Source organism: Leopardus geoffroyi, chromosome C2, assembly GCF_018350155.1.
Source record: "Leopardus geoffroyi isolate Oge1 chromosome C2, O.geoffroyi_Oge1_pat1.0, whole genome shotgun sequence".
NCBI lineage: Eukaryota > Metazoa > Chordata > Mammalia > Carnivora > Felidae > Leopardus > Leopardus geoffroyi.
Window position 1 is genome coordinate 58,030,680 of NC_059333.1, and position 15,898 is coordinate 58,046,577.

A 15,898-nucleotide genomic window follows, 5' to 3' on the forward strand; every position below is an offset into this window, starting at 1 on the left:
TTTACATTCGGACACAATAGCCTGCCAAGACTCTGGGAGCCACTCTGCTATAATATAGTGACTGATTGTCTCTGTATCTTAAAAAAGTAGGGAAAGAAGAAGCACTCTGTTTCTATAGCATTCTGCTCTAAATGGTAATCTGATGTGGTATCTATGACTCCTAACATCAGTCCTCACAGGAGAGCCAAGGATGATGTTGGTGGTGTGGATACTTCCCCTTATCAATGGTGAAATAGCATGAATTGAGAGAGGAAACAGCAAAGCAGTTCAGTACCATTTTCTTCTCATCGCTCAGATGTACAAAGAATAAATAAGACTGACATTTTTGCTTTGTTAAAATCATGAATTATTATTTGAGATAGTCTAATAAACCTCATCCTATTCTTTGTGTTTATCCAGCCGCTACCCCCAAGAATAAAAGAAATTGCCATCATTGTTAGAATAGTGAATTGGTATTATGGAGATTATGTTCCCTTCTCTCTTTACTATTATAATTTTTAATAACATTTATTTTGAGGTAATTATAAATTCACATGCAGTTGAAAGAAACAATATAGAGGGTTTTCTGTGTACCCTTCACCTAGGTTCTCCTAGCAGTAAAATCTTGAAACAACTATAGTACAATGTCACAAACAAGAAATTAACATTGATATAATTCGGGCCTCATTCAGATTCCAGTTCTAAATGTACTCATTTTTGTGCATGCACCTGTGTTTATGCATTTAATTCTATGCAGTTTTGTCACACGTGTAGATTCATGTGACCGACACCACAGTCAAGATACAAAACAATTCTGTCATGAGGATCCCTTGTACTATTCTTTTGTGGCCATAGCCACCTCCCTCCGTTGTCCTCTCCCTAACCCCTTCTAACCACTAATCTGTTCTCCATCCTTCTACACATGTCATTTCAAGAATTCTATATAAATGGAATCATACAGTATGTAACCTTTTGAGATTGGCTTTTTAACTCAGAATAATTCCCCTGAGATCTATCCAAGTTGTAGTTCCTAACATAAATGTACCACGGTTTATTTAGTCATTCACTCCATTCAAGGCTAAATGGTCAAAAAACCTGTGCTTTTTCTCCCCCCAATTTTGGCCTATTACAAATATGAACATCTGTGTATAGGTTTTGGGGGGAACGTAAGTTTCATTTCTCTGGGATAAATGCCCAGGAGTGCAATTGTTGAATTTTATGGTAAACGCTTATTTAGTTTTATAAGAAACTTCGCTACTCTTTTCTAGATTGGCTGCACTATTTTATATTCCCAGCAGCAACACATTAGATTGTTCCGTAACAATAAAATCACGTTCCACACACCTTTGAGAGCCCAGGCCAATTCAAGTTCTCTGTGACATCTCTCCCTCATCATTTCTGGCTATGCTTACCCCTCTCTTACATCTTGTAATATTTTGAACCATTCACTAATATTGGTAGACTTTCAATATTTAAATATTTCTTACTTTAAAGCCTCCCCATTCTAACTACACTGTAAACTCGCCAAGCCCTAGGATCATTATTTTCCCTTGCTATTTCCCCTGCTCAGTCTGGCACAATAATTAGTAATCAGAAAATAGGTTTTGAATGATTAAAGTTGAATACATAAGAAGTAATAGGAGTCAATTAAATGTGTTGTAGTTTTCAAAAAATTACCAACTTTCTCTTTATCAGACTTAGCTAAATTCTAGAACCATGGTTATTAAGCAAATTGCTACAGATACAGCACACTTAAATGTGTGACTATTCTATTTTGTTCCCCAAATAATCTTGATACTTTCTCTAGGAAGATGTTACACCATTAGTGAAATAGCAAAATATTATATCAATTTTTGCTTAAAGTGGTTTAAATTACGTCTTTTCTTCAGGTGTTTCTTACCTCCTCATCCTAGCATTAGTTCACAGAAGAGCAATGATGTGTTGGTAAATGTTTAATGACCAGCTCTCCAGAAGGAAAAAGAAAATGCCCTCGGGTGTAGCTTTTGCCACTGAGTAAATACTCTGACCGAGGCCAATTTCAAGCTACCATTTTGATATCACTGAACACGATTTAGGGAGAGATGCCTACAGGAAGATCCAGTGAGCCAGTATGAGCTAGCCCCAGCATTCCAGTGCTAGGGATATATTAAATGCAACTAATGGAAAATGTTCTACAATATATATCAACATTCAAATGAGTCACATGCGCTCAAACAATGGGACTTTTTAAATGGTTTCAGTCTCCAAAATCTCTTTGCTCACCAGCAACCGCCAGTGTTTAATGCTTTCCCAGAAGGAGCCCACTCTACCCGCCCCCACCCCCCAGCTGATTTCTACTCATCCCTTTTGTCTGTGCTCAGAGGCCTTTTTCTTAGTTCTCACTGACCACTCCCTCTCCCTCACACAACCAGTTTAACACCCGACCACATACCATAATTTCTCATCACGGTTTTACTTTGCCTTCAGGGTACCATGCACGATTTATGGATACATATTTTTGTTTCTATAATGTCTGAAACCCTCACTAAACTAGATACCACAGGAAGGCTGGGACTGTGTCCCTTTTGTTTATCCGTGGCCCCAGCAGCAACATGAATGAATGGGTGGGTCCATTGCCTTGACTGAGAATTCCTGCTCAGCAATACCTCACAGGTTTCACCTCCTTCTGCCCTGGGGTGGCCCCTCCTCTGCTCGCTAGGCCCATAACTCTTCAGTGGTTAAGATGTAACAGAGCAAAAGAAGCTATTGTGTTTCCAGCCATTTGCATCTGTTGAAGGAGGTCATTGAATGGACGTGACCGCAGGTTGACCCTCAACTCCAGAGCTGGTCTGGGGCAATCGGAGGCTCCTCCCCGCGCCCATCTGTGGAGTCCTCCTTCTGCAGATTCTGCCCCCCAGTTCCAAAGCCGGAGCCATTTTCAGGGATACAGACGTGAGAGAGCAAAGCGCTGCTGAGACAACCTGGACGAGCGAGACGCTTGACTTAAGCCAGGTAAGGCCTCGATGCAACCTTTTAAGTTTCTGGCAGGCAGCGGGTGTGGACACCTGCCGTCCTGCGGCTTCTCGAGACAAGCTTCGCGTGTAAGTTCCCTGGCTTATTAAACCCGCCATCTGCCAGCGTGGAGTGGCTGCGTGGTTCTTGTCTCTCCTTTCCTCCCCCATGCACAGGGTCAGTTTCACATTTCACCACGGGAAGCTCCGGAGTTCCAGAACCAACACCGACAAAACGCTCTTCGCAATCACCATTGGTTGGGGTGGGGCAGGTTCTTTCATTCACGTTTCATTCCGTCTTATAATGAAATCTTGTTCTTTAGTTAACATTTGCCAACTTTTTCCTTCTCTGTTGTTTTTCCTGTCCTTACCATAAAGTCACCTCCTGTTCAGCGGGTCTGTTCGGCTCTGCAAATGAGGCCCCCGCCACTCATCTTTATTTAACAATCAGGCTATGCTTGTTTTAGCATTATAGAAGTAAAGGAACATTAACTAGTGTTTGTTTCTTTTTGCATCACTCACAGAAGTTGCAAAACTGGAAAGAAAGATTTTCTTTGTTCTTTGTTTTCTCTCTTCCTACACTTGAATAAGACACTCCCTGAAAGCATTTAAAAAATATACTGCATGCTCTATTATTATCTGGGACCTAGAACAGTGCCTGCTACACAGTAGGTACTCCGTAGGCATATACTGAATGAGTGAATTTATTTCTGAATCATTTTCATAAATAAGGAGAGAATGCAGTCCATTCTAGAAAGAAACCCTGAGGACAGATGTTTTATACAAGAATGATACTTAGCTATTTTGAAAAGAAAAACAATCTGTTAATAGAAATAACTGTAAAAATTAAAAACCAAATCTGAAGTTGAAATAACTGTTAACAGAAGATAAGTCCGTATATTACGGGATCGATCTTGTTTCTGTCCTAAAACATCTTTCAGACCATGAGTTTCAAGTGCCAATTTCCTGAATTAAAAGCTAGTAGATTTTTACTTCAATGGTAATATTTTACATTCATGTGACGCTAGCTGTGTCTTATGTTGTCACAGTTGATTATTATTCAAACTAACTGGAGAATTTCCTGTGCTTAAAGTCAGGCTATGTGCTACTGAATATAAAAGGAATAAAGATACTATGTCAGATATGTTAGTTAACTTCCAAGATCCATTTGTCCTCCTTTCTTAGAAATAAAGGGCACTAATTTTGAGCTGGGCACACAGCTAAGAATCTATTTTCCTCAGGAAACTTGCAGCTCAGTGTGAATGAGACTAAGTTTTTGCAACAAGTTTTAAGTGATGAGGTGGCTAGTTCCTCCCTTAAAGAGGGAAGACATGCTCTTCTTTATCCCTCCCTACATCCTGACTGCAGTGCATTTGTGATGGCTGGAGCTTTAGCAATCATTTTAGACTATGAGGGAAAAAGTCGCAACCATGTCCATCTTCTCCCTCAGTGTGTTTTCAACACTTAGCACGAGACATCGTATATAGTAGATATACAATAAATATATATTGAATACATTAATAAATATGATTTCTTTGATCATATTCTCTTCCCCTGTTTTCTTCTTGGATAAGCTTTGGACAACTATATTCTAAGAAAGTAGTTATAATAGTAAAGGTATTAACATTTCACGTTTGCAGAGTCCTATGCCAAGCCCTAAACCATCTCTAGCCATTTATACAATTAACTAGTTTTATAAATTTCCACAAATAACGAGTTTAAAAGTTACACAAGTAAATTTACACAGTTAACTAACCATTTACACAAATAACTAGTTAATAGAATTATTCTGAAGTTGCCATTGTAATTCTTGGGAGAGTCACTGAATGTAAGGCTTCATCATAGCATAAGGAACTCATGCAAGACAATTTATATCAGCAGATTGATACCAGGTAAAAGATACATGAAGCAAGGACTGGATTGTTACCAGCCTCCAACAATTCCAATCAGCTAAGCTGGGGAAAGGAAGCAGGGGACCTAAGGAGACACTGAGTATGACCAGAACTGGAAGGTAAAGCAAGATTAATCTCAAGAGAGCACTGAGGTCTGCATGGGAAGGTGATTTAGGATGGGGTTATGGGTCTGGGACTGTTGCCTACGTAGCTTTTACCCCTAGAGTTCTTACAGGTGCATTCAGTCACTGGTAATTCCTGCGACTTCATGGCTAACTTAAACGTTCATTTTGGTAGTAGCCATTCTGATTGTCATTACGTTATTGCCTTAAGGCCTAAACTATATTAAAGCTTCTGAGAACAGATATCAATACATTACGTTACTGTTCAGTGTATTTCCCAGTGATCATTCAGAACATTCTAAACTCACAAACTTTCACCATTCCTTAATAAATTGCTCAGGCAAACTAACATTAGTGTAGTTTCAAAAAGATTTCAAGGCAGTCTTTATGCGGGAGAGTTGTGTATTGTTCCTACCTTAATGGTTTGAAAGATAATGCTCAGCAACATCTAATAAAATCTTTTGAAATATTATGCACCCCCCAGTCTTACTGCATCCCAGATGGATGCATTGCCTAATATTTATAAAGATGGATGCTTTGGTATGTGTTTAATGGTGGTATTTTTTGCAGTAACTAATGCCGAAATTCCAGGAGAAGAAATTTGGTGCTGCAAATATTTACTATAGTACTGGCACATAAACCAAGAGCTATTAGACTTTAATGCTTTTTTCCCTAAACTTTTTATAGCCTTTCATTTTTAATCGTTGCCAATCTGCTGATTTTATTTTAAATAGATACTTCAAGACTGTGCTTTGTCAAAACAGACAGATGTATCATTAAATTCCCTCCCAAATTACACATTAGGCAATGTCTTTGTTTCATGTGCTACTGAGGTATTTGGATTTGTTATAATCTGGAGTAAAGAGGAAGCCGGAAAGCTGATTTGCAGAGTGAAAAGCTCTATAATTTAGAATTGATTGTTCTGGTTGCATATGGCTTCGTGAAATGCCATTTGGCCCATATGGGGGTGGTCATGGCTCTGTGTGCTCATTCTTGCACGTCATTCTAGCACAGTTTTATTGGGAGAGGCTAGTGGAAGAGTGCACACTAGAAGTCTCTGGCATTGCTTTTCCTGTTTATCAGTCATCTCTTTAAAGAAAAGGGTGAAGGATAATTTGGGTAATTCTCCAATATTCCTTATCAGTTGGGGAACTTCCTGTTACTACTGTTGAAATGAGTGATCACAAACTTAGTGGCTTAAAACAATACAAATTTAATATTTTACGGTTCTGGAGGTCAAAGTCTGAAATGGGTCTTAGAAGACTACAATTAACGTGTCAGAAGGGGTGCGGTCCCTCTGGAGGCTTTAGGGAAGAATCTGCTTCCTTGCCTTTTTCAGTTGCTAAAGGCTGCCTGCATTCCTTTGCTTGGGGCCCTTCCTCCATCTTCAAAGGCAGCAGTGTGGCATCTGGAAACTGTCTTTTACTGTCACTTTCCTGTCTCCATCTTTAACCTCTAAGAACCCATGTGATTACATTGAACCCACTAAGAAAATACAGAATAATTTCCCCATTGCAACATCCTTTTTAAAAAACACTTATTTATTTATTTTAAGAGAGAGCAGGCAGAGAGAGAGAGAGAGAGAGAGGGAGAGAGAGAGACTCCCAAGCAGGCTCTGTGCCATCAGCACAGAGCCTAATGTGGGGCTCAAACCCACAAACCCCGAGTTCATGACCTGAGCTGAAACCAAGATCTGGAAGCTTAACTGATTAAGCCACCCAGGGACAGGGACACCCCCCCCCCCCCCCGATTGCAAGATCCTTAACTTGATCACATCTGCAAAGTCCCTTCAGCCTTGTAAGGTTACATTTTCACAGGTTCCAGGGATTAGGACATGGACATCTTTGGGAGGGACATTATTCTACCTTCTACAGAGTACTTACTGAATGCATATTAAGCCACTTCTGTGTTTAAGACCCTTTTATAAATGTGAAAACCCTTGATAGATTTCCTCTCAGCCTGGACAGCTCTGGGAGAAAAGCCATCTTTTTACCAAATAAGTCTCAGTACTGCTGTTAGTAAATGAGAAGAAATAGAGATTATCTTGGGAAGAGAAGCCTGTCTTCCAATAAGGGAAGCATCTAAGAAAGTTGGCTCTCTATAAGAACCAGATGCATATCTTTGTCCATTGCAACCCTGCGCCCCCCCCCCCCCCCCCCGCCTGATTCCATGACACATAGGATAGCGATGCCACAATACGGTCTTCAGTGACCTTTTGTTTTCTCATCCTATAAAGAAAATTCAAATCCCCCGTTTCAGAATCAGGAGAGAAAAACATTTAAAGAAAGCACATCTGATATACCATACTTATATTTGCATTATGTTTCAACTGGGTCAGAGACTGTGGTTAAAAAGACCATTTGAAATCCTCAGAAAAGGCATCTCTGGATGGGAAAATATGAAAACTAGCTTTGGAGGCCCTCATATTGGGGATGATGGAGAAATTTCCATCAACTCTGCTAGCTGCCATGTTTGTGAGCGGTGTGGTCTCCTGAGTTGTGTGAAATGGCCGTGCCTCAGAGTAAGCCCAGGTACTGAGGAGAATGTAGTTTATTTGAATGATAGAAAGAGGACAGAAGAAGAAAGGCAAGCCCTGCATTTTATGTACAGCCTGTCATTGGAGAGGCCTGTGCATCGTCATTAGTAAGCCTTACTAAATCCTGAAAATGTTCTCTTTGCTTCTAAAACTGTCCCTACTTTGGAGACTAAATGTTCTTTCTGTTCCTTTGACTGCCTCTAGGGTACATTTAAACTTTCTTTTACTACCTGAAGTTTGTCATGTGTTGGCCGCTTTGGTTTTTGCTGAGCTCAGTGATACCCCACTGGGTTCTGGAGGCCCCTCCATCAATTGCTTACTGGAGCTCCCTTGTGGCCACTGAATTAGGTTTTCTCTTTACCCACCAGGAAGAGATAGAGACATTTTAACATCTCTTCCAAGTTCTTTGGACCCCTGAAGAAGGATCTGTGCAGGCTTTCCTGTGTGTTTCCCTCATCAGAGTCATTTTGACTTCCTCTCTGGCAACAAGTCCCGGCACCTGATGCCAACGTGTTTCGCAGACAGTGGGAGATGTTCTACTCTTAAGGTAGTTTTGTCTTTGCTTTTTCTTTTCTCCTGTCAAGGTAACAAAAAGGAATGGGTGTTTATTTCCAGAGGCTCTTCTTCCCAATGTAAAGTGTTAATCATTACTAGTCAAGACTCTTTTAGTTTAGTTAGTTTTTCTATTCTTCCAATCGTCATTTATTGAGGATCTACTATATATAAGGTATATATATATATATATACATATTCGTAAGGATTCTCCATCTGAGTCCAAAGAATAAGCAGCATGAACACACAGAAAAGAGAGAACATAGTTCCTTCTGAGATTCTAGGCCTGGGTTTATTATGATGTCACCAACAGAGTGTGACCTTGAGCAAATCCCGTCCTGTCTCAGGAACTCTGTTCCGCCACTGGGAAAGAGACTGGCACTGGCTGATCTCCAAGGTCACTCCAGCCCTGGGTTCAAATGAGCATAAGTCCAGACATGTAGCTCTCCAGGCCTGCCCTGTTTCAACAAGTGATGGAAAAATCTTAGGAAAAATCTTAAGAAAGATTGCTTCTAAAGGGCGTATGCTTTATGGGAAATATGCCCTTTATGTCTACAAGATAAAAAACTTTCCCCTCTCAGTGTATTTCAGGAATCAGAGATGAAATCTGTTACGTAAAAAGAGTATGGTAGCAATGTTTAGAAAATTAACCAGCTTTTCTAAAAATTGAAAATGTGACACATACTCACTGTCAAAAATTTAGAAAATAAAAAGCAAAGGCAGAGGGATAACATTCAGCAGTAATCCCAGTGTTCAGAGATATCCACTGTTAACATTTTAGTGTGCTTCCTTAGAGTCTTATAGTTCCTTATATATCCCCCTGCAATTTATATGTTGAAGCCTAACCCCAGTGTGATGGTATTAAGAGGTGACGTCTTTGGAGGTGATTAAGTCATGAGGGTGGAGCCCTCATGAATGGGATTAGTGCCCTTAAAAAAGACACCCAGAGAGCTCCCCCACCCCTTCCACCATACAAGGAGACAGTTACGACCAGATTCTGAATCTACTGGTGCCTGAATCTTGAACTTCCCAGTCTGAACTGTGAGAAATAAATTTCTATTGCTTATAAGCCACCCAGTCTGTGGTATTCCATTACAGCAAACCTAATGGACTAAGTTAAGTCCCAACTAAAATTGGGAATACTTTCCGTATGTTTTTCCCCCCATAATAGTGTATTGTCAATAATTATAAAATGATATGTAATTTTGGAAACTAATAATATAAAGAAGAAAAAAACAGTTACCTTAATCTTCACATTAATTCTTAGACTCTGATGTGTGGCTCCTGCGTGGATCAGTTGGGTGAGCATCCGACTCTTGATTTCAGCTCAGGTCATGATCCCGGGGTCGTGAGATCGACCCCCATGTCAGACTCTGTGCTGAGTGTGGAGCCTGCTTAAGATTCTCTCTCTCTCTGCATCTGCCCCTCTCCCCTGCTTTCTCTCTCTCTAAAATAAAAAAAAAAATTGGGGCACCTGCATGGCTCAGTCAGTTAAGCATCCAACTTTGGCTCAGGTCGTGATCTCATGGTTCAGGAGTTTGAGCCCAGTGTCGGGCTCTGTACTGACAACTTAGAGTCTGGAGCCTGCTTTGGATTCTGTGTCGCTCTGCCCCTCCCCCACTCACACTCTGTCTCTCAAAAATGAATAAACATTACAAAAATAATACAAAAATTAAACATCCAATTCTTAGATACTAGGAAGTGTTTGGTCTCTTTCCCACCTTGTGCTTCATCCTTGATTGTTCTCAAAGATCTCATCTGGGACTCAGCACTGTTTTCAGGCAGCATTGTTTCTTCAGACAGGCGTGACATTCTCCTCTTTAAGCACAGGTAAAACAGTATGTGGTTCCTGCCCTGTGGACACTTCCCATGGCTGGCGCGGTGATTAACCTGGCATCAATTATACTAAATGCTGTTTAAGGAAGGAGGACGTGCAACCTAGAAATTAAACCATTAGCACTAAATTAAGGCCACTGTGTAACTGTCCAGGCACCTTTTAGACACCAATGTGCTTTACTCTCTGTCTTTGTGCTTGACACAGAGATTTGGTGAATTCATCCAAGTTAAGCTGAGTTGGTCGGGGAGATATTTGAACAGACATCTGCACCAGGACTACCTTTCCTTCCAAGAGAATTTTCTGTTACTTTGTGCTAAGTTACTTTGGCACTGGGTGCCAGCCGTGCTGTTCAGGGTTGGTAGACAATTCTCCCTCTAAAAAATCCCTACGTGTGTGATGCTCACTATCTGTTATTAAGCTGTGTGTGTCCACGTGCATGTGTGCCTGAATGGGTGTACTCGAGTGTGTGCCTGTGTTTGCACGTGAAAGTTTACAGACACCCAGGCATTTTTAAGTACATCAGCCTATTATTACAAGTTATAAATAGTATAGAAAGAATATATATATATATATATATATATATATATATATGGATTTGAAGTCAGAATGCATTTTCTTTTTGTAGCTGATATGTGCAGCAATCTTGTTAACTGTGGTTATCGTCTTATATAGAAGGTTTTCCTGTATCACACAATTTACAATAACCCCCTATCTACTAAGATGTATTGAGGGCCCACCATGTGTCAGACACTCTGCTAGGATTTGGGGCTACAGCAGGGAAGAAACAGACAGACGCTGCTCTCCCAGATCGATGCTCTAGTGGAGACAAGTAAAAAAAAAAAAAAAAAAAAAAAAAGATATTGATTACTGCTGGGGAGAGACAAGGCAGGGGGATAGGACATGCATATGAATGCTGGTAGGTGTTGATGGGGAAGGGTTTGAGGGTGGGTTGTTGTTTTTTTTTAACGTTTATTTATTTTTGAGAGACAGAGAGAAAGCATGAGCAAGGGAGGGGCAGAGAGCAAGGGAGACACAGGATCCGAAGCAGGCTCCAGGCTCTGAGCTGTCAACATAGGGCCTGATGCGGGGCTCAAACTCACATGAACCGTGAGATCATGACCTGAGCTGAAGTCAGGGATTTAACCAACTGAGCCACCCAGGTGTGCCCAGGGTGGTTTTTTTTTTTTAATTTATTTTAATTTTTTTAAGGTTTATTTATTTTGAGAGAGAGAGCACAGGGGAGGGGCAGAGAGAGAGAGGGAGAGAATCCCAAGTAGGCTCTGTGCTGTCAGTGTGGAGCCTGATGTGGCTCCATGGCTTGATCTCACAAACCATGAAATTATGATCTGAGCTAAAATCAAGAGTCAGACGCTTAAACAACTGAGCCACCCTGGTGCCCCAGAGGGTGGGTATTTTAAATAGTGACCACATGTATGACAAATCATGTTCACCACAGATGTGAGTGATAAGGAGGCTTGTGAATGGGGACCTACAGCCTGTGAGGAAGGAAGTCATGCAGCTTCCTGGAGGAAGAGTGACAGAGGCAGAGGGATCCACATGTGCAAGTCCCCAAGGGTGATACACCCCAGATGTACTCGAGGAAGAGCAAGGAGGCTAGTATGGCTAGTCCAGGAGAAGTGAGGGGGAAATGGTAACAAGTGAGATCAGAGATGAGTCAGGGGGTTTGTTAAACCATGGTCCACAACTTCTCTAACATTTCTTCTAGATGCTGTGTGCATATCATCTCACTCATACTTTGACCCAGTATACTTTGACTTTTGGAAGAAATTGTACAAGAGAAATTCCAGCCAAATGGACTGGTGATTATTTGTTCTCTTGTTTTGGTAATCTGGGTGGGTATATTAGTGGATGACGTTTCCATTGCTGCATAACAAATCACCACACATTTGGTGGCTTGAAACAATGCCCGTTTATCATCTATAATTTCTGTGGGTCAGAAGTTGGATCCTCTCCTCAGGGTCTCACAAACCAAAATCAAGGGATGGACTGGTCTATATTCTTGTCTGGAGGCTCTGGAGAGAAATCTGCATCCAAGCTGGTGCGGGTGGTTGGCCAAATTTAGTTCCTTACAGTTAGTTGGAGGACTGTCTTTGTTTCCTTGCTGTCAATCAAGACCTACTCTCAGTGTTTACAGTTCCCTGCAGTTCCCAGTCACAAGGCGCCCTCTGTCTTCAAAGCCTGCGAAAGAGAACCTCCCTTTCGCGGTTCCAGTCTCTTATGCCAAGAAGGGCCCAGTTCTGTTTAAGGGTTCATCTGATTAGGTCAGGCCCACCAAGGGTGATCTCTCTACTTGGAGTCAACTGATTAGGGAAATTAATTACGTCTGCAAAATCTCTTCATAGCAGCACCTAGATTGACGTTTGACTGAATTACTGGCAGAAGGTGTATATACACTGGGAGCCAGGAATCCTGGGGGTCTGCTTAGATTTCTGCCTACCATAGCAGGAAAACCTATAGCTAGAGTGCACTGTATGTAGGAAGGGAATGTGTATGACAAACTTAGACCTAAATCCAAATGTACATTGGAAATGGGTGAAGAGGGTAAGTTGAAAAGGTGGGGAGTTTTAACAGTGGTAGCTTTGTGGGGGTTTTTGGGGGGTTTTTGTTTTTAGTATATTTATTTATTTGTTTGTTTTTTAGAGAAAGAGTGGGGGAGAGGAGCAAAGAGGGAGAGAGAGAATCTCAAGCAGGCTCCATGCTCAGTGCAGAGTCCGACTCAGGGCTTGATCTCACGACCCTGGGACCATGACCTGAGCAGAAATCAAGATTCAGATGCTTAATTCACTGAGCCATTCAGGTGCCTCCGAGTGGTAACTTTGAATCACCACTGGTGGAGGTGTGAGAAATGAGAGGAGGAAACTTGCATTTGTTGGATACGATTGTGGATTGGATTTGGATTTGGATTGTGGATTGGATTGTTGGATTGGAAAGTGTGAGCACTGGTATGAATAAGGAGGGTAAAAACAGTAAGGGGAAAACTTCTTCAGAGGAAGATGGACGGTCAGGGGGTGCGGGACACAGAATTATGAGTAGCTGAATGGTGGGTTTCATCCTCAGGGCCAGGAGAGGTAGAGCCAATCAGGAAAGTGAAGTTCTAAGAATACCATCTGGGAACAGGTATGCCAGGATGCCAGCCTAGGCCTTTCCATAGCCCCATGTAGGCCCACCACCCCAGTGTTACTCAGAGTGTGGCCTGCAAATCCCAGCATCAGTACTAGCTGGTGCTTGTTAGACATGAAGAATCTCGGGTCCCACCTCAGACCTCCAGAACCAGAATCTGCATTTTAACAGGATTCCCAGGTGACTCATATCTGCATTAAAGTTTGAGAAGCATTGCTCTACCCAGCTGCTCCTAAGGAGGAAACCTATTGTCTAGGCTCCTTAATCATCTGACAAAAGTTTTGCACTCGGGGAAATCCCTGGTAAACCAGGACGGTTGGTCACCCAGGCTTCTATCATCCAAGGCACAGTGTTACGATTATAAACACCTGGTCGATGGCACCTCTGTGGCCCTGTGCCATTCCCTCCAGAGCTCCACTGTCATCCCAGGATTATATCATTCCTACAGTGGCTTCTTACAACAGGTGGGCTGGAGACAGGAATGTAAGACCCTCTGGGATGAAAAGACTTCTTACGGATCTCCACCCAGAGTGCTACCATTGCCATCGCAAACTCATGGAGGGCATGTCAGACGTGAGAACTCAGGAGGCAGGACTCAATCTGCCCAAGTCGATCGAGCAGAAAGGTTGTCCCTGAGAAGCCGAACACTGTGAGGGATGTCCCCTGGGAACCGGCCAGATGGGAAGGAGCCATCCATCTTGTGAGCTGCTGCTCTAACTCTTCAGAAATAATGGGTCTGTCCAGCGGGATGTGACTAAATGGCTTGAAGTTATAGCTGAGTGCCAACCGAGGGCCTGTCCCTGCTAAACAGAGCTGCCAACAGCCTCCACACAGAGCCGCCCAACAAGATGAATGGCCAGCCCACTTTGGAACCTCACCACAGCTTGCCCCCCTCTCCTGGATGACAGGCCAGACATCTGGTATGTTGGGATGCTATAAAAACAGTTACAAATGAATGAGGGTGGACCACGGCTGGGAACTGAGGAAGTGTTAGCCAGTATTTTCTCCCGTAAGCCTCACACCCACTCTAGGGCAGGAGCGTATTTCACGGACGGGGAACCTAGGGTTCAGGAAGGAAAACCACTCGGAGAGCGAGTCGCAGTCCCAGTAGTCTTCCCTGGCTCTTTCTGACTCCAAGTCTACATTCCCAACATGGCTCTCCTCTGACTCTATCTTGGCCATCCTCTCCCCACTGCAGAAACAACGTACACAGGACACATCCTCCAGCAGAGGGGACATCTGGAGGCATCACATCTGACAGCATAGCCCAGTGCACCAAACCCCCAAAGTTGCTCTCTGTTAGAGGAAACAATGAATAGGAAATGTGTTAAAATTTTTGAAACACCTATAATTATCTATGTTTTGAATTATGTGAGGGCATGCCAGGTTTAATAAATACCAGGATGACAATAACTAGGGTCCATGATAGTTGGCATAACTCGTGACAGACCCGAGTGATGAATTCTCTACAAATGGCAGCATTTAGTGATCAGAAGGTATGTCCACATAAATCATCTAGTACACAGAAAATACACGTACTGTTTGTATGTATGTGAGATACATAGGGCAATACTGAAGCCACTAGACACGGGTGGCTTCTGGGCATGTGAAACGTGGCAAGCCCGTGGGCGCCTGGATGGCTCAGTCGGTTAAGCATCCGACTTGGTCTGGGCTCAGGACATGATCTCACAGTTCATGAGATGGAGCCCCACGTCCGGTTCTGCACTGACAATGGGGATCCTGCTTGGGATCCTCTCTCTCCCTCTTTCTCTACCCCTCCTGCGTGCTCTCTCTCTCTCTCAAAATAAATAAATAAACCTAAAAAAAAAAAAAGGAAATGTGGCACGCCCAGATTGAGTTGTGCTGTGAATATAAAATGCAGAGTTTCGAGGACATAGTATGAAAGAAAATGTAAAATATGTCAATAAATTTTTGTACCCGTTGCATGTTGAAATAATTATATTTTGTATATGTTGGGTTAAAATGTATTGGTAAAATAATTTTCAGCTATTTCTTTTCACCTTTGGATGCGGCTACTAGGAAATATACAAGCACATACGCTTGCCTTTGCGTCTCTCAGACTTGCCTAAAGTCCACAGCACGTTGATATCAGGGTGAAGATGTTAAAGAAGGTCCCCAGGACTCATTCCAGTGAGGACTTAAGAAAACCGTCCCTTTCTCCAGTGGTGGACTCTGTGTGGCGTAGAAGTGGGGCTCCGTGGAATGGTACTTCTCAAATTTCAGTTGTGTACAGAACACTGGCAGGTCTTGTTAAATGCGCGCTCTCGTTCCGCGGTAGGTCTGAGAGTGCGACCTGAGGTCCTTTGTTACGAGCAGCTCGGTGGTGCTGATGCTGGGACGCCCACCTACCTACTTGGAACAGCAGGAATCCCTAGAAGAGGGACAGAAACCGCACTTTTGAGCAGGGGGCTTTGCAGGCTTCTCAGGCCACACCGTGAGCACAATAACTGAGGGAGAAGACTGCCCCAGATGTTGACACGCCCATTCGGCATGTGCCAGGCACTGAAGTAGGTGAGGGGAACGGGCTCATGCGTGTGGATGGGCTGGAGTGTGACACCTAAAGTCCATGGGAGGAGCGGCAGGGGTGTGATGTGTGTTGTGTACTGTAGGGGGAGGAGGGCGGAGGGGCTTGACAAAGTGAGTCATTCGAGCCAGGAGTGCGCCCCTTTTAAAACTAGGTTACTTGTGTGTTAATAGCTCCCTGAATTTTGACTCTACAGTTGATGTCTTAAACTATTTTCCTGTCTACATAGAACTGGAAGATTTTTGTTTTTAATGACTAGATGATATTTTCTCAAATGGGGCTTTAGGTGAGAAGCTTACTGGGG

The 15,898-nt window shown here is 42.6% G+C and overlaps 1 long non-coding RNA gene across 1 annotated transcript in view; it reads left to right on the top strand.

The window, feature by feature from the left end:
* Positions 1 to 2,706: 2,706 nt before the first annotated feature.
* Positions 2,707 to 15,898, top strand: part of LOC123610847 — a 187,870-nt gene continuing 174,678 nt past the window's right edge. Inside the window, exon 1 of the long non-coding RNA XR_006718315.1 lies at positions 2,707 to 2,970. This is a non-coding gene — a long non-coding RNA (uncharacterized LOC123610847). The remainder of the gene's footprint in view (positions 2,971 to 15,898) is intronic.